The sequence below is a fragment of the Bos indicus x Bos taurus genome, chromosome 5, assembly GCF_003369695.1.
Source record: "Bos indicus x Bos taurus breed Angus x Brahman F1 hybrid chromosome 5, Bos_hybrid_MaternalHap_v2.0, whole genome shotgun sequence".
NCBI classification, from domain to species: Eukaryota; Metazoa; Chordata; class Mammalia; order Artiodactyla; family Bovidae; genus Bos; species Bos indicus x Bos taurus.
Genome location: NC_040080.1, coordinates 35,759,555 through 35,779,601, shown reverse-complemented (window position 1 = coordinate 35,779,601; position 20,047 = coordinate 35,759,555). Strand labels below are relative to the sequence as shown.

At 40.6% G+C, this 20,047-nt stretch overlaps 1 protein-coding gene across 1 annotated transcript in view; it reads left to right on the top strand.

Moving 5' to 3' along the window:
- The window catches only part of LMNTD1 (lamin tail domain containing 1), a 487,571-nt gene that overhangs the window by 405,086 nt on the left and 62,438 nt on the right, over window positions 1-20,047 (top strand). The window contains exon 4 of the mRNA XM_027541571.1: window positions 18,990-19,049. The gene's annotated coding sequence lies outside the window, so the exon portion shown is untranslated. The remainder of the gene's footprint in view (window positions 1-18,989; window positions 19,050-20,047) is intronic.

Here is a 20,047-nt window from a genome sequence, read left to right as displayed (position 1 = left end):
AAGTAAAGCCATTTTAACAGTGTTAAGTCTTCCAATCTATAAACATAAAATGTCTTTCTATTTATTGTTCAGTTCAGTTCAGTCGCTCAGTCATGTCCAATTCTTTGCAACACCATGAATCTCAGCACGCCAGGCCTCCCTATCCATCACCAATTCCCGGAGACCATCCAAACCAATGTCCATTGAGTAGGTGATGCCATCCAACCATCTCATCCTCGTCCCCTTCTCCTCCTGCCCCCGTTCCCTCCCAGCATCAGGGTCTTTTCCAATGAGTCAGCTCTTTGCATCAGGTGGCCAAAGTATTGGAGTTTCAGCTTCAAGATCAGTCCCTCCAATGAACACCCAGGACTGATTTCCTTTAGGATGGACTGGTTGGATCTCCCTGCAGTCCAAGGGACTCTCTAGAGTCTTCTCCAACACCACAGTTCAAAAGCATCAATTCGTCGGCACTCAGCTTTCTTTATAGTCCAACTCTCACATCCCTACATGACCACTGGAAAAACAGTAACCTTGACTAGATAGACCTTTGTTGGCAAAGTAATGTCTCTGCTTTTTAATATGCTATCTAGGTTGGTCATAACTTTCCTTCCAAGGAGTAAGCAGCTTTTAATTTCATGGCTGCACTCACCATCTGCAGTGATTTTGGAGCCCCCAAAAAATAAAGTCTGACACTGTTTCCCCATCTATTTGCCAAGAAGTGATGGGACCAGATGCCATGATCTTTGTTTTCTGAATGTTGAGCTTTAAGCCAACTTTTTCACTCTCTTGTTTCACTTTCACCAAGAGGCTCTTTAGTTCTTCCTCACTTTATGCCATACGGGTGGTGTCATCTTCATATCTGAGGTTGTTGATATTTCTCCTGGCAATCTTGATTCCAGCTTGTGCTTCTTCCAGCCCAGCATTTCTCATGATGTACTCTGCATATAAGTTGAATAAGCAGGGTGACAGTATACAGCCTTTATGTACTCCTTTTCCTATTTGGAACCAGTCTGTTGTTCCATGTCCAGTTCTAACTGTTGCTTCCTGACCTGCATATAGGTTTCTCAAGAGGCAGGTCAGGTGGTCTGGTATTCCCATCTCTTGAAGGATTTTCCAGTTTATTGTGATCCACACAGTCAAAGGCTTTGGCATAGTCAATAAAGCAGAAATAGATGTTTTTCTGGAACTCTCTTGCTTTTTCGATGATCCAGCAGATGTTGGCAATTTGATTTCTGGTTCCTCTGCCTTTTCTAAAACCAGCTTCAACATCTGGAGGTTCACAGTTCATGTATTGCTGAAGCCTGGCTTGGAGAATTTTGAGCATTACTTTACCAGCGTGTGAGATGAGTGCAATTGTGCAGTAGTTTGAGCATTCTTTGGCATTGCCTTTCTTTGGGGTTGGAATGAAAACTGACCTTTTCCAGCCCTGTGGCCACTGCTAAGGTTTCCAAGTTTGCTGGCCTATTGAGTGCAGCACTTTCACAGCATCATCTTTCAGGATTTGAAATAGCTCAACTGGAGTTCCATCACCTCCACTAGCTTTGTTCATAGTGATGCTTCCTAAGGCCCACTTGACTTCACATTCCAGGATGTCTGGTTCTAGGTGAGTGTGAGTGATCACACCGTCATGATTACCTGGGTTGTGAAGATCTTTTTTGTACAATTCTCTGTATATTCTTGCCACCTCTTCTTAATATCTTCTGCTTCTGTTAGGTCCATACCGTTTCTGTCCTTTATCGAGCCTGTCTTTGCATGAAATGTTCCCTTGATATCGCTAATTTTCTTGAAGAGATCTCTAGTCTTTCCCATTCTGTTGTTTTCCTCTATTTCTTTGTGTTGATCGCTGAAGAAGGCTTTCTTATCTCTTCTTGCTATTCTTTGGAACTCTGCATTCAGATGCTTATATCTTTCCTTTTCTCCTTTGCTTTTCACTTCTCTTTTTTCACAGCTATTTGTAAGGCCTCCCCAGACAGCCATTTTGCTTTTTTGCATTTCTTTTCCATGGGGATGGTCTTGATCCCTGTCTCCTGTACAATGTCACGAACCTCAGTCCATAGTTCATCAGGCACTCTATTACATCTAGTCCCTTTAATCTATTTCTCACTTCCATTGTATAGTCATAAGGGATTTGATTTAGGTCATACCTGAATGGTCTAGTGGTTTTCCCCATTTTCTTCAATTTCAGTCTGAATTTGGCAATAAGGAGTTCATGATCTGAGCTACAGTCAGCTCCCTGTCTTGTTTTTGCTGACTGTATAGAGCTTCTCCATCTTTGGCTGCAAAGAATATAATCAATCTGATTTTGGCGTTGACCATCGGGTGATGTCCACTTGTAGAGTCTTCTCTTGGGTTGTTGGAAGAGGATGTTTGCTATGAGCAGTGCGTTCTCTTGGCAGAACTTTATTAGGTTTTACCCTGCCTCATTCTGTACTCCAAAGCCAAATTTGACTGTTAATCCAGGTGTTTCTTGACTTCCTACTTTTGCATTCCAGTACCCTAAAATGAAAAGAACATCTTTTTTTTTGGTGTTAGTTCTAGAAGGTTTTGTAGGTCTTCATAGAACCATTCAACTTCAGCTTCTTCAGCGTTACTGGTTGGGGCATAGACTTGGATTACTATGATATTGAATGGTTTGCCTTGGAAACAAACAGAGATCATTCTGTCGTTTTTGAGATTGGATGCATTTCGGACTCTCTTGTTGACCATGATGGCTACTCCATTTCTTCTAAGGAATTCCTGCCCACAGTAGTAGATATAATGGTCATCTGAATTAAATTCACCCATTCCAGTCCATCTTAGTTCGCTGATTCTTAGAATGTCGACATTCATTCTTGCCATTTCCTGTTTTACCTCTTCCATTTTGCCTTGATTCATGGACCTAACATTCCAGGTTCCTATGCAATATTGCTCTTTATAGTATTGGACCTTGCTTCTATCACCAGTCCCATCCACAACTGGATATTGTTTTTCCTTTGGCTCCATCCTTTAATTCTTTCTGGAGTTATTTCTCCACTGATCTCCAGTAGCATATTGAGCACCTACCGACCTGCGGAGCTCATCTTTCAGTGTCCTATCTTTTTGCCTTTTCATACTGTTCATGGGGTTCTCAAGGCAAGAATACAGAAGTGGTTTGCCATTCCCTTCTCCAGGAGACCACATTCTGTCCATCCTCTCCACCATGACCCATCTGTCCTGGGTGGCCCCACACGGAATAGCTTAGTTTCATTGAGTTAGACAAGGCTGTGGTCCATGTGATCAGATTGGCTAGCTGTCTGTGATTGTGGTTTCAGTCTGTCTGCCCTCTGATGCCCTCTTTCAGTGCCTACCTTCTTACTTGGGTTTCTCTTACCTTGGACGTGGGGTATCTCTTCATGGCTGCTCCTTACCTTGGACGTGGGGTAGCTCTTCTCGGCCACTCCTGTGCCATCGCAGCCACTGCTCCATCTTATTTAATTTCTTTCAACAAAGTTTTATAGTTTTCACAGTGTATGTTTTCTACTTCTTTTGTTACATGTGCTGTGCTGTGCTTAGTTACACAGTCATGTCTGAATCTTTGTGATCCCATGGATTGTAACCCAACAGGCTCCTCTGTCCATGGGGTTCTCCAGGCAAGAACATTGAAATGGGTTGCCATGCCCTCCTCCAGGGGATCTTCCCAACCCAGGGATCAAACCCAGATCTCCTGCAATGCAGGTGGATTCTTTACCATCTGAGCCACCAGGGAATCCCAAGAATACTGGAGTGGGTAGCCTATCCCTTCTCTAGGGAATCTTGCCGGTCCAGGAATTGAACTAGGGTCTCCTGCATTGTGGGCAGATTCTTTACTAGCTGAGCTACTAGGAAAGCCCCTTGTTACATGTGTTTTTAAGTATTTTATTCTTTAATGTTATTGTAAATGGATTTTTTCTTAATTTTATTTTTAATTCCTCATACAAGTATATAGAAATAAGAATGACTTTTGTATATTGATTTGTATTCTGCAACCTTGCTGAACTTATTTATTCTAATAGATTTTTAGCAGATTCTTTAGGATTTTCCACATAAAAGATCATGTCATTTGCTAACAGAGATAGTTTTATTTCATTTCCGGTTTGGTTGCTTTTGATTTTATTTCTTTTGCTTGCCTGATTGCCCTTTGACAATGTTGACTAGAAGTGGAAAGAGTGGACACCCCTCTTTTATGGAGATCTGACCTTAAGAGGAAAGTTTTCTGTCTTCTCCATTAAACATGATCTTAATAAAAACAGAAATAGAAAAAGAGTCTTACCCTTATAGAGCTTACAGTCTAATAGAGGAAACAGGCAAGATCAAGTATTTGCAAACTCTCACCTTTTGGGTGTTTATAGAGGCTTCATTGCCTAAGCACAATTGATTAAATCATTGGCCATTGGTGACTGAACTCAATCTCCAGCCCCTCCTTGTTCATTTCCAAGGCAAACCATTGAGTATCACAGTAATTCAAGTCTATGCCCCAACTAGTAACACTGAAGAAGCTGAAGTTGAATGGTTCTATGAAGACCTACAAGACCTTTTAGAACTAACACCCAAAAAAGATGTCCTTTTCATTATAGGGCACTGGAATGCAAAAGTAGGAAGTCAAGAAACACCTGGGGTAACAGGCAAATTTGGCCTTGGAACACGGAATGAAGCAGGGCAAAGGCTAATAGAGTTTTGCCAAGAGAACGCACTGGTCATAGCAAACACTCTTCCAACAACCCAAGAGAAGACTCTACAAGTGGACATCACCAGGTGGTCAACACCAAAATCAGATTGATTATATTCTTTGCAGCCAAAGATGGAGAAGCTCTATACAGTCAGCAAAAACAAGACAGGGAGCTGACTGTAGCTCAGATCATGAACTCCTTATTGCCAAATTCAGACTGAAATTGAAGAAAGTAGGGAAAACCACTAGACCATTCAGGTATGACCTAAATCAAATCCCTTATGATTATACAGTGAAAGTGAGAAATAGATTTAAGGGACTAGATCTGATAGATAGAGTGCCTGATGAACTATGGACTGAGGTTCGTGACATTGTACAGGAGACAGGGATCAAGACCATCCCCATGGAAAAGAAATGCAAAAAAGCAAAATGGCTGTCTGGGGAGGCCTTACAAATAGCTGTGAAAAGAAGAGAAATGAAAAGCAAAGGAGGAAAGGAAAGATATAAACATCTGAATGCAGAGTTCCAAAGAATAGCAAGAAGAGATAAGAAAGCTGTCTTCAGCGATCAACACAAAGAAATAGAGGAAAACAACAGAATGGGAAAGACTAGGGATCTCTTCAAGAAAATCAGAGATACCAAAGGAACATTTCATGCAAAGATGGGCTCGATAAAGGACAGAAATGGTATGGACCTAACAGAAGCAGAAGATATTAAGAAGAGGTGGCAAGAATATACAGAGAATTGTACAAAAAAGATCTTCACAACCCAGGTAATCATGACGGTGTGATCACTCACACTCACCTAGAACCAGACATCCTGGAATGTGAAGTCAAGTGGGCCTTAGGAAGCATCACTATGAACAAAGCTAGTGGAGGTGATGGAACTCCAGTTGAGCTATTTCAAATCCTGAAAGATGATGCTGTGAAAGTGCTGCACTCAATAGGCCAGCAAACTTGGAAACCTTAGCAGTGGCCACAGGGCTGGAAAAGGTCAGTTTTCATTCCAACCCCAAAGAAAGGCAATGCCAAAGAATGCTCAAACTACTGCACAATTGCACTCATCTCACACGCTGGTAAAGTAATGCTCAAAATTCTCCAAGCCAGGCTTCAGCAATACATGAACTGTGAACCTCCAGATGTTGAAGCTGGTTTTAGAAAAGGCAGAGGAACCAGAAATCAAATTGCCAACATCTGCTGGATCATCGAAAAAGCAAGAGAGTTCCAGAAAAACATCTATTTCTGCTTTATTGACTATGCCAAAGCCTTTGACTGTGTGGATCACAATAAACTGGAAAATCCTTCAAGAGATGGGAATACCAGACCACCTGACCTGCCTCTTGAGAAACCTATATGCAGGTCAGGAAGCAACAGTTAGAACTGGACATGGAACAACAGACTGGTTCCAAATAGGAAAAGGAGTACATAAAGGCTGTATACTGTCACCCTGCTTATTCAACTTATATGCAGAGTACATCATGAGAAACGCTGGGCTGGAAGAATCACAAGCTGGAATCAAGATTGCCAGGAGAAATATCAATAACTTCAAATATGCAAGATGACACCACCCTTATGGCAGAAAGTGAAGAGGAACTAAAAAACCTCTTGATGAAAGTGAAAGAGGAGAGTGAAAAAGTTGGCTTAAAGCTCAGCATTCAGAAAATGAAGATCATGGCATCTGGTCCCATCACTTCATGAGAAATAGATGGGGAAACAGTGGAAACAGTGTCAGACTTTATTTTTGGGGGCTCCAAAATCACTACAGATGGTGATTGCAGCCATGAAATTAAAAGACGCTTACTCCTTGGAAGGAAAGTTATGACCAACCTAGATAGCATATTAAAAAGCAGAGACATTACTTTGCCAACAAAGATCTGTCTAGTCAAGGCTATGGTTTTTCCAGTGGTCATGTATGGATGTGAGAGTTGCACTGTGAAGAAAGCTGAGTGCCGACGAATTGATGCTTTTGAACTGTGGTGTTGGAGAAGACTCTTGAGAGTCCCTTGGACTGCAAGGAGATCCAACCAGTCCATATTAAAGGAGATCAGCCCTGGGATTTCTTTGGAAGGAATGATGCTAACGCTGAAACTCCAGAACTTTGGCCACCTCATGCAAAGTGTTGACTCATTGGAAAAGACTCTGATGCTTGGAGGGATTGGGGGCAGGAGGAAAAGGGGACGACGGAGGATGAGATGGCTGGATGGCATCACTGACTCGATGGATGTGAGTCTGAGTGAACTCCAGGAGTTGGTGATGGACAGGGAGGCCTGGCGTGCTGCGATTCATGGGGTCGCAAAGAGTCGGACACGACTGAGCGACTGAACTGAACTGAACTGAACCTGATAATTACATGGTTATTTTCCCTGGCAACCAGCCCCCATCCTTAGTTCAGTTCAGTTCAGTCGCTCAGTCATGTCCAACTCTCTGTGACCCCATGAATTGCAGCACTCCAGGCCTCCGTGTCCATTACCAACTCCGGGAGTTCATCCAAACTCACGTCCATTGAATCGGTGATGCTATCCAGCCATCTCATCGTCCGTCGTCACTTTTTCCTCCAGCCCCCAATCCCTCCCAGCATCAGAGTCTTTTCCAGTGAGTCAACACTTTGCATGAGGTGGCCAAAGTTCTGGAGTTTCAGCTTTAGCATCATTCCTTCCAAAGAACACCCAGGGCTGATCTCCTTTAGAATGGACTGCTTGGATCTCCTTGCAGTCCAAGGGACTCGCAAGAGTCTTCTCTAGCACCACCGTTCAAAAGCATCAATTCTTCAGCACTCAGCTTTCTTCACAGTCCAACTCTCACATCCATGCATGACCACTGGAAAAACCATAGCCTTGAGTAGACGGACCTTTGTTGGCAAAGTAACGTCTCTGCTTTTCAATATGCATCCTTAGATGGAATCCAAATGTCACCTAATTAACATAACAAAAGACAGTGATCACTGTCATCACGTAGCAGGCAATTCCAAGGGTTTTAGAAGCCAGTTCTGATTATGCTGATCATATGGCTGCTGTTGATATACTAGGGATAAATTAGAGGGCCAGGACTGCTTTTTCCTAGTCAAATCAGAAACTATTTTTTTAACCCTTAAAGCATCTAGTTTTAAAAATCTGAATCCATTTCCAATGGTGGCATCTCTTTTGCTGATTAAATATGAGGAGCAATTAGGTAGTTCTGTTGGTTAGTCAACTGTCAAGATTGGTAGCATAATCATAGGTATTTTCACATAATCTTCTCATTCCTCAGTAAGGAAACATTTCACACTTCTTAGGTATGGGCCCCATGATACCAGGGTTTTTATATTTTCACATGGACAAGGAGGGATAGAAGCAGAATGGGGAAAGAGGTTTTCGGATATAAGAGTAAATCTATTTTCTAACCTAGATTTAACTCTTTTAATATCAATTATTTCTATCCATCAATTTTCCATGTTAGAAAGTAAATTCCTAGGATAATATTAAAAGAGTTTAATCAAAAGAGTTTGGAACAATTATTTTTTTCTATTAAATTTTGTGACTTAGAGGTATTCAACATTTCTTTGTCTCAGAATCACCTTTCCTAGTTCTAACAGGGTCAGAGGGCCAGAGAAATAAAACAACTATAATTACATCACCAATTTTGGCAGTTGGTTTATCAGCTGCACTAACTAGTTGCTCTTCGTATTTCATCAGCAAAAGAGATATCTCCCTTGAAAATGGATTAAAGGAACTTCCCTGGTGGGCCAGTGGTTAAGATTTTGCCTTCCAATGCAGGGGCCACAGGTTCCATCCCTGGTTGGGGAATGGAGAGCCCACATGCTGCACAGCACAGCCAAAAAATAAAAATAAATGAAATAACAATAAGAATAATACAATAATTTTAAAAGAAAATGGATTCAGACATTTTAAAAGCAGATGCTTTAGGGATAAAACAATAGTAATTTCTATTTTGGTGAGAAAAATTATTGGGCCTTTAATTTATCTCTGTTGTTAAGTGTTAGTCACTCAGTCATGTCTGACTCTTTACCACCCCATGGACTGTAGCCCGCCAGGCTCCTCTGTCCATGGGATTCTCAAGGCAAGAATATTGGAGTGGGTTGCCATTTCCTTCTCCAGGGGATCTTCCTGACCCAGGAACCAAACCTATAGATGATGAACGGTACCTATTCTATACCATGTACATGGGTATCCAAATATATTTATGTATATACATATGTATGGGGTTTCCCTCATGCCTCAGATGGTAAAGAATCTGCCTGCAATGCGGGAGACCAGGATTCGATCCCTGGGTTAGGAAGATCTCTCAGAAAAGGGAATGATTACCCACTCCATGGGGATCATGAAGAGTTGGACACAATTGAGTGACTAACACTTTCACTTCACTTTCATGCATATGTATATTTTTAACTTCATAGAAAATTCACAGCCTAAGGAGGAAACACTTTGAAACTAAGATATATCATTGTTGCTTCTTTAAGAGAAAAACTTATTTTAGTTTCATGGTTTGAGTCAACTTATATATCACATAATTTATAAATGTCAAACATACTTAAAAACAAAGTTTGGCTTATTTGGATATTTCATTGAGCTAATAAGCCCAAGGGTAGATCTTGATTGATTTATAGGTGAGTTTGATTAGCAAATATTCCTGAGACAAATCTTCAAAGAGCATTTTTATTACTTTGCTCTAGTGAATTCCAAGATTTCGTGCTGTCATATAGTAACAGGCTACACATAAAACCTTAGTACTGACTTGGCAAATGACAGCTGGGGGAACTGCTCAGTATTGGTGCATAGTCTGAACTGGCTCTAGTCTACACCAGTGGTGGTGAGTCTTCATTAGAATACTAAAACACTTTCTCGTTTACTTGGTTTTGCATTAAATCGATTCACATACACATGTAATACATTGTATAATCAGTATCTCAAGTCACACTGAAAGCATATCCTATTTGTATTTGGTGACCAATCCTCATGAGCTTCCCTAAGGAAAAAAAAAAAAAAAACTACAGAGTTGAGTAGTTTGTTTGGGGCATAGTCTCACCTACCAGAGTGTCACTGCTTTCCTAACCATGACGCACCTGTCTTCAGACCAAATCTGCTTGCCCAAAGGCACTACTGTAGCATTTCGCTCAAACCTGCCCTTCCATGTGCCAGGACCACTTTCCCTCTTCCTCTCTGGTGGCATTTAAACTCCCATTTAAGGAAACGTCATGTTTTAGGAATTTAGGTTTGTCCACGGAACTGTAAAAGTGATCAGCGACTCTTCCCAGTCTCTGTGTGTGTGTATAGGTGCTGCTGCTACTGCTGCTAAGTCGCTTCAGTCGTGTCCGACTCTGTGCGACCCCATAGACGGCAGCCCACCAGGCTCCCCCCGTCCCTGGGATTCTCCAGGCAAGAACATTGGAGTGGGTTGCCATTTCCTTCTCCAGTGCATGAAAGTGAAAAGTGAAAGTGAAGTCGCTCGGTCGTGTCCGACTCTTAGCGACCCCATGGACTGAGGCCCACCAGGGTCCTCTGTCCATGGGATTTTCCAGGCAAGAATACTGGAGTGGGGTGCCATTGCCTTCTCCAGTGTATACATGCACACACAAACAAACGTGTGCTCTGTGATGTAAAATGCTTGCACAGATGACCTGCTTCCTGTTTTGCTCTGTGAGGTGGGAAAGGAAGACAAGCAAGCAGACGTGTAATCAGGAAGGTGAGCAGTGCAAGAAGCCTCTCAGGGAGTGAAGCTGAGGCGCCAGCAGGTGGAAGGAGTCAGTCCGCTGGGACTAGAGAATGGGTTCTCGCCATTTCCTTTCTAATCCCAGATAGTCTCCTACACGGGCTCTGTTAAGACAGGATGGGGAGACCAGCTGCTGCTGCTAAGTCGCTTCAGTTGTGTCCGACTCTGTGCGACCCCAGAGACAGCAGCCCACCAGGCTCCCCCGTCCCTGGGATTCTCCAGGCAAGAACACTGGAGTGGGTTGCCATTTCCTTCTCCAATGCATGAAAGTGAAAAGTGAAAGTGAAGTCGCTCAGTTGTGTCTGACTTAGCGACCCAGTGGACTGTTGCCTACCAGGCTCTTCTGTCCATGGGATTTTCCAGGCAACAGTACTGGAGTGGGGTGCCATTGCCTTCTCCGACCAGCACGGACCCTCAAATGCCCTACACTCTTAGAATCTATTTTCTGAGGCAAGGGTACTTCCTAACGGGTCTCTGGAAGAGAAGCAACTGGTCCCAGTCAAAAGGTCAAAGAAAGAGAGGTTTGTTTTTACTTTCTATCTTCCTCATTGAGTTTTTTGCAGACCTTCTCAATACATAATGGAAACAATGTATTACATCAATTCTAGGGTGATTTTTTTTTTCACAATTTAACACCTCTGAAACTGAGATGCATCCTATGATCAATGGCAATTTACGGGATTGATGTTGCCTGAATTGAATTTCTTATATGAGCATGTATTTCCACTAGGGTCACTACCGACCTGAGACCACTTTAAATTAGATTATCTCTCTGAGTTGTTTGCAACGCACTGGTGGTATGAATGCAGATCTCATACCTATGTGAGTAAAGGTTATTGTTCAGAACCTCAGGGAAGAGTTTTCTTTTCTCTCTCCTATCAGGGCTTAGGTTGAAAAATGAAACTGTCCCTTGGGGACTCCGGCTTTATGCCAGGGTCTCTTATTAGACTCCCTGTCCTAGACTTTTTTCTTGGTAGTTGATAAAATAATGGCTTATCTTATAGCCAAAAGAATTTAAGAAATTTCATAGTGGAATTAAAAGCGCTTCTCCAGGGAGAAGCATTTCTTCTCAGTTTCTTACTTGAATTGAAAATTGAAATTGGTTGTCTCCAGGGACAAGCATTCTTCCCAGTTTCTTACTTCTAAGCAGCAACACTGCCTTCTTCAGGTCTTCACTTGTCTCTCAGAGCCTGCCAGACCTCTCCAAAAGATCCAGGTAATCACCCTCCACATGAATGATTCACTGTGCAATTTGTGGATATAATGGGATTTGTTCATTTGTAATTTCATCAAGATATAACTTTTGAGTAAATATTGTTATAATGCTATAATTACCACTGTGGTGAATTTGTTCATTTTCTTTTGCAAATATTTATAAGGTTATCTATTCTATGCACTGGGGAAGGAAAAAATATGCCCAAGAAATGGCCCCTGACTTAAGGGAGCTTTGAGTCTGTTATGATTGGATAAGGGATGTGCTAAATAACTGTAATGTAATATAGAAAGTGATAATACCAGGGGAAAGGAATGGAAAAGCTATCCCATGATATTCAGGAGAGAAAGAAATCATTTCTAGTCTGGGAGAATCAAAAAATACTTTATGGACGATATGCGTTACAATATTAAGGGGGAAAGTAATAAGGATTATCATTTAAAGTGCTTTGTGCACTTTGTCACTCAGTCGTGTCTGACTCTTTGTGACCCCATGGACTTTAGCCTTCCAGGCTCCTCTGGCCATGGGATTCTCCAGGCAAGGATACTAGAGTGGGTTGCCAAACCCTCCTCTTTGCCATGCCTCCTCCTCCTTTAGTTACATTATTTTATGTAGTCCTCTATGAAATCAATGTAAATTCCATTTTACAGCTGAGAAAACTGGTTTTGAAAACAGAATAACTTTTTAGAGGCATAAGCCTTGTTGGGAAGGCTGATGATTATCAGTGGGAATCATCGGAACAAAGGCAAGGATGTGGGAAAGCCAGGGGCACGTGCACAGATACTACACAGGTCATCAGAAGTCTAAAGGCAAGTGATAAGAGAGAGAAAACCGAGTGCTTTGTTTTAGCTAGATAATGAAGGACTCAGTGAGAGTTGTCATGGACATAGAATACAATAGCCTGGTAGATGGTTTACTGAAGTTCTAACAAAGGAGGAAAGTGAAGGTGAAGTCGCTCAATCGTGTCCAACTCTGAGACTCTGTGGGCTGTAGCTTACCAGGCTCCTCCATCGATGGGATTTTCCAGGCAAGAATACTGGAGTGGGTTGCCATTTCCTTCTCCAGGAGATCTTTCCAACCCAGGGATTGAACCTGGGTCTCCTGCACTGTAGGCAGACACTTTACCATCTGAGTCACCAGGGAAGTCCCTAACAATGGAGAAATAGTTGTCAAAGATGAGGCAGTGATTTGGGTATTGAGTGTCTAGGAGAAAGTAATACTAGAAGAAATAGTGAGCACAAGAGAATATGGGACATTAAGGTCCTGTCCTAATGAGCTTAATTATAAGTGTCCCAATACTGTCTGTACCAGCAGAGTAAGAGTTTAGGAGAAAGGGCCAAGCAATTGTAGGATGTAATCAATGGTAAGGCTAATGCCCATGGAGGGATAATCTTAGACCAGAGTGCTTCAAACTCAAATATGGTTCAGTGAGGTACCATGATATACAAAAAGTGATCCTCATACATGGACCTTGGTGACTTATGAAGTATGGGGAGACTCATTCTCATCAAGGAAGACCTTTCAGTGCCCAATGAGAGAGACTGAGAGCAAATCTAAACCACAAGGAAAAGGACTGATTTATGCTAAAGGGGGCTTCTCTGGTAGCTCAGCTGGTAAAAAATCTGCCTGTAATGCAGGAAGCCCTGGTTCAATTCCTGGACCAGGAAGATCCCTTGGAGAAGGGATAGGCTACCCACTCCAGTATTCTTAGGATTTCCTGGTGGCTCAGATGGTAAAGAATCCACCTGCAATGTGGGAGACCTGGGTTTGATCCCTGGGTTGGGAAGATCCCCTGTAGGAGGGCATGGCAACCCACTTCAGTGTTCTTGCCTGGTGAATCCCCATGGACAGAGGAGCCTGGTGGGCTACAGTCCATGGGGTCACAAAGAGTTGAACACGACTGAGAGACTGAGCACAGCACAGCACAACAGGCTAAAAGCATTGATCGAAACCAGTTCTTCCCCCATCACTAGTTACCAGTTTCCTAGGGTACGAAGTTGACTTTTAATCCCCATTCTATCACTAGACAAACTGGTATAAAAGTTGGGCATCAGAGACTTAGGTGGAAGGATCAGCCAAAGAGGCTTCTGGCTGGAGCTTTGTGGTCTTTCAATGGAAGACTGAAATGTTATGCTCTCCACCTCTCTAGGGGTCTGTTAATTTCAAAGCACCCTTACATCAGGCATAAAGAAGTCAAAGGATTACATTACTTCTAGTCCATGTTTGTTTACAGAGAAGGTAACTGATATCTACTGCCAGCCTGAGTTCTCATTTTTTCTAAATATATACATATATATATATATATTTTATTTTTGACTACGCTTTGTTTGTGCCTTTGTTGCTGTGCGTGGGCCTTCTCTAGTTGTGGAGAGCGGGGGATACTCTCTAGTCAAGGTGTGCGGACTTCTCATGGTGCTTGTCTTGCTGAACAGTGTGGACTCTAGGCGCATGGCTTCAGTAGTTGTGGCTCCCGGGCTCCAGAGTGCAGGCTTGGCAATTGTGGCACTTGGGCATAGTTGCCCCATGGCATGTGGGATATTCCCAGACTAGGGATCAAACCAGTGTCCCCTGCATTGCAAGGCAGATTCGTAACCACTGGACCACCAGGGAAGCCCTCATTAATTCTAGAACAATTATGGGTAGCTTGAGTAGGGTTGGAAAAATCTGAAACCATCAGTAGGCAGCTGAAACCATCAGTAGGCAGTTGAAACCATCAGTAGGTAGTTGAAATTGCTCAATTAGTTTAAGAGGAGAGCATAAACAAGAGATTTTAAAGTCATGAAGATACAGTGTGTGTGTGCTCAGTCATGTCCAGCTCTTTGAAACTCCCTGCACTGTAGCTTGCCAGGATCCTCTGTCTGTAATTTTTCCAGGCAAGAATACTGCAGCAGGTTGCCATTTCCTCCTCCAGGGGATCTTCCTGACCCAGGGATTGAACCTGAGTCTTTTGCATCGTCCGCATTGGCAGGCAGATTCTTTACCACTGCACTACCTGGGAAACCCCTAAATAGATACAATGGTTGCAAGTATTTTTTTTTTTTTCTTTAAGTGAAATTGTTGAAAGAAGTAGGAAAGGGAAAAGGCAAACAGAGGGAAGATCCAAGGACTGACACAAAGGGATCCTCTGAACGTGGAGAAAAAGAGGAGGAAGGGGAGTTGGACAAGAATTTGGAGGGAAGGAGGACAGGAGAGAATGACAGATGTCATACAGAAACAGAGAAGGAATAAAACCATTAGATGGTCTACTGGGAGGTCATTGTGACCCCTAAGAGCAAGCATGAGTGAACAAATCATACCACAGTGGATGTAACATGAGTGAGCAGTAAGGAAATGAAAGCAATATAGTTTTTTCCCCTCAAAGATACTTGGCTATGGAAGGAAGGAAGGAAGGAAGGAAGGAGGGAAGGAGAGGCGGGGAAGGAACTCTGAGCATAGAAACTCAGAGTTGAGAGTTTTTCTTTTTGATTTTCAAATCTTTGAAGTGTTGTCTTTGAAAAGAATTTTCTCTAATCTTCAGTGTCTTATTGCTTCTATTTTAGGCCATGGGATTAGAGTCAGAGGGTCACGGATTCAGTTTATGCTGCTGTGTACTAGCTTTATCTTTCCCATGGAGCATAAGGTGTATGATTTTGACACATTACTTAATCTTACTTATTTCACATGCAGATGAACATTACGCTTTGTTTACTTTGTGATCCTTCTTCCCAGGAGAAGGTCTGATTAAATCACTTGTCATCATTCAATGAAGCACAACACTTCTGCAGAGAACAGTTCACCAAGACCTTCTCAGAGGTGCTGCTAATCTATGTGCACAAGGTTTTTACAAGATAAATGATTTTGAGTCTAGAATAGTAATACCACCTTATACATGCATTTTTCTTTAAATATTTACAAAGAACTTTCACAGGCATTTTCTAACTAAATTTGCATAACACACTCTCTGAAAGCAGAAAGAGTGAAGTAGCTAAAAAAAGAAAGAAAGAAAGAAAAACTATAATGAGGCCAAATAAAAATTGCCAAGTAGCAAAATAAATTGAATTTCACCTTGAATTTGTCATGGAACCTATAAGCTATAAGACCAGTTCTTTTGTCTAAGCAGAATACCAAAGGGAATATTTCTTTTGTTGACTCCAATATATATTGTAAACAGTTGAGCCAAAAGACATACAAATATTTTATTTAAGCAATATGAGAATTAGGATTTAGTATGGGCTGCCCAGGTAATTTGGACTAATTCTCCTACTGAAAACAAATAGAAAAACTGGGGAATTGTAATAGAACTAAAGAGACCAAAATGTGATCAAGTCAGTCAAGCATTGTGTTTCCAAGATACAGAAGAATGAAAAAGACCCAGAAAGATAACTAATCTGTAAAGTCAGATTTGCCCTAAATTTGTCAGGTTATTTTAGGAAGAACTGGTTGAGAGAATAAACAGAGATTTTACAGATTTATGGATACAGAGGACAAAAGTTGGAGTTCAAGGCCCAACAAAGAGAATAACTAGTAACATCTCCTTCCAGATTCTTGTTGGAACCTTGAAAGTTCAACCTAGGAGTAAGAATAGACCAGACAGAGACTGGCCTTCAATGAAACAGAAACCCAGCTCCAAACTGTCGTAAGTCCTAATTGAATTAATTAAGTTAATATGGACTTTCTGTGTCCCCAGCCATCAACTAGATATTCTCTAAAGGAATATATCATCTTAGGTCTAAATTAGATCTATAATTTTTTTTTCATAAACTATAATTGTTAATCAAGAGTACTCAGAAATATGAGGAAACAAGACAGGTGCCTAACACTAAGAAATAATAGATATAAGGAACTTACACTACTCAATAGGGAAAGATATATATGGTTGTTAGTTATTTGCTGACTTCTGTCTGACTCTTTTGTGACCCTATGGACTGCAGGCCACCAGGCTCCACTATCCATGGGGTTTTCCGAGCAAGAATACTGGAGTGGGTTGCCGTTTCCTTCCCTGGTGGTTCAAACAGTAGAGTCTGCCTGCAATGCAGGAGAGTTGGGTTCAATCCCTGGGTCAGGAAGATCCCCTGTAGAAAGGAATGGCTACCCACTTCAGTATTCTTGTCTGGAGAGTCCCATGAACAGAGGAGCCTGGCAGGCTATAGTCCATTGGGTCACAAAGAGGTGGACAAAACTGAATGACTAACACTTTCACTTTTTCTTTCTCCAATACTCACACACACACACACACACACACACATACATACATAGATATAATCTAGTTTAAAAAAAAAAAGGGCAAAAGACCTGAATAAACATTTTCCCAAAGAAGACATACAGATGGCCAAGAGATATGTGAAAAGATGCTCAATATCACCAATCCATTAGAGAAACGCAAATCAAAACCACAATGAGATATCACTTCACACCTGGAGATGGTTTTTGTCAAAAAGACAAGCAATAACAAGTGTTAGTGAAGATGCTGGAAAAAGGGAATCCTTTCACACTATTGGTAGGAATGTAAAATAAAGACAAAATCTGCAAAAAATTGATGAATCTTCACTGTCTATAATTTTTATAAGTAGGAAAAAAATCAATGAGGATAAAAATAACACAATTATTGCTGTTACTTTAATTGAGACATATAAAACCCTATACTCAACAAATTCAGAATATGCACTTCTTTCAAAAGCAATAAAAAAACTTTACAAAAATAGACCATATGCTTTCCATGAGGTAATAAAATTTCAAATAAATTATTCAAAGTATGAACTCTGGCCACAGAGGGATTTAATTAAAACTTACTAACAAAAAATAACTTGAAAATCTTTATATATTTGGAAATTAAGCAACAGCTATCTAAAAAACTATGTAAATTTAAAAATACATATTTAAATAAATGATAATGAAAATACTGAATAGTAACATTTATGGAATAAAGTTCTGCCTATATTAGAAAATAAAAATATGATGTAATTATCTAAGTATCCATCTCAAATATTCACAAAAATAATAGAAAACTGAACCCAAAGAAAATTTTAAAATGTATAATAAAGAGAATCAAAAGCCAGTGCTTGGTTCTTTAAAAAGACTGAGCAAGTTAATGAGGGGAAAAATATATAGAAGAGCTAAATAACCAGTATCAGTAATGAAGAGGAGAACATCATGGATTCCACTAACATCAAAGAGACTATAGGAAAACACAGCTTACCAGAAATCAATGAGGAAGAAATAGAAAATATAATCAGCCACATAACTATTACTGCCCAGTAAGTAAAGTCCAAAATATTTCATGAATAAATGCTACACAGGACATAAGGAAATCATAATGCCAATCCTGAGCAATGGAAAAAGAGAAAACATTTACCAACTTGTTTTAAGAGACCAACATAATCTTTCTTTTCTCTTTTTGGACAAGGTAATGGCTATAATTACCTGTGTTGTACAATGTATTATTGATGCTTACTTATTTTATACATAGTAGTTTTTATTTTTTAACCCCTTTCCCCCAACTTGCCCCTCCCTCTTCCCCACTGGTAACCATTAGTTTGTTTTCTAAATCAGTGAGTCTGTTTCTATTTTGCTACATACATTCATTTGTATTATTTTTTAGATTCCACATATAGGTAATATTGTATCCCAACTCAGGGATCAAACCCAGGTCTCCTGCATTGCACACAGACTTCTACATTGCAGGTGGATTCTTTACTTACTAAGCTATGAGGGAAGCTCATTTATGGCTGAGTAATATTCTATTGTGTGTGTGTGTGTGTATATATATATGTGTGTATGTGTGTATAAAACACATCTTATGTATCCATTCATCCATTCTTGGACACTTGAGTTACTTCCATATATTGGCTATTGTAAATAGTGCTGCTAAGGAACATTGGGATGCATGTATTCTTACAAATCAGTGTTTTCATCTTTTCCAGATACATACCCAGGAGTGGAATTGCTGGATCATCTGAGAATTCTATTTTTAGTTTTTTAGAACCCTCCATACAGTTTTCCACAGTGACTGAACCAATTTACATTCCCCACCAACAGTGCACAGGTGTTCCCTTTCCCCCCACATCCTTCCCAACATTTGTTATCTGTAAACTTTTAATGATAGTCATTCTTATAGGTATATACAATAGCTCATTGTTGATTTGATTTGCATCTCTCTAATAATTAGCAATATTGAGCATGTTTTCATGAACCTGTTAGCCATCTGTATGTATTCTTTGGAAAAATATCTATTCAGGTCTTCTGCCCATTTTTAGTGGGTTATTTGTTTTTTGATTTTGAGTTGTATGAGCTGTTTATATATTTTTGGATATTAACACTTTGTTCATTGTCATTTGTGAATATTTTCTCCCATTCTATAGGTTGTATTTTCATTTTGTTGATGGTTTCTTCTGCTGAGTAAAAATTTAAAGTTTAATTAAGTTCCATTTGTTTATTTTTGCTTTTATTTCAGAGACCAGCATAACCTTCATACCAAACCTGACAAGACTATTACCGGAAAGGAAGACTGCAGGTAATCCATTCTTTCCAAATTGACCCGTACAGTCAGTGCAACCCCAAACAAAATCTAAGCTGGTATTTTCACAATTGACAAAGTGAAAGTGAAAGTCGCTCAGTTGTGTCCGACTCTTTGTGACTCCAAGAACTATATAGTCCATGGAATTCTCCAGGCCAGAATACTGGAGTGGGGAGCCTTTCTCTTCTCCAAGAGATCTTCCCAACCCAGGGATCGAAGCCAGGTCTCCTGCATTGCAGGTGGATTCTTTACCAGCTGAGCCACAAGGGAAGCCCATAATTGACAAGATTATTCTAAAAATTCACATGGAAATCAAAGAATCTAGAATGGTCATGATACTATTAAATTTTTTTGAAAGACTTGTATACAATACTGGGGCTTTGCAAGTGGCTCAGGGGTAAAGAATCTGCCTGCCCATGCAGGAGATGAGGGAAGATCCCCTGGAGAAAGAAATGGTAACCCATTCCAGTATTCTTTCCTAGGAAATTCCATGGACAGAGGAGCCTGTGGGCTACAGTCCATGGGGGTCTCAAAGAGTAGGACACAACTTAGCGACTAAAACGACAACACAAAATATACTACAAAGTTACCTTAAGATAGTGTGGTAATGGCACAAGGACACATATGCTCTACTCATAAAATGCATCTTTCAGAGAGAGAAAATATAAATTATAATCTGAGAGAATATATTTGTAATACATAAATCCAGCAAAGAAATTTGATCTGGAATAAAGAGCGCCTATGAATCCAAAAAAGAAAAAGAAAAACACACATATTCTTACATATAAATAGAACCAAGAAACTCCTGAAATATCCTCAGTCACTCAGTTGTGTCCAACTCTTTGTGACCCCATGTACTGTAGCATGCCTGGCCTCCCTGTCCATCACCAACTCCCAGAGCTTGTTCAAACTCATGTCCATCGAGTCAGTCATGTCAACCAACGAAATATTCTGTAATTAATCTAACTATTGACATTGTTGTTGTTTAGTCCTTA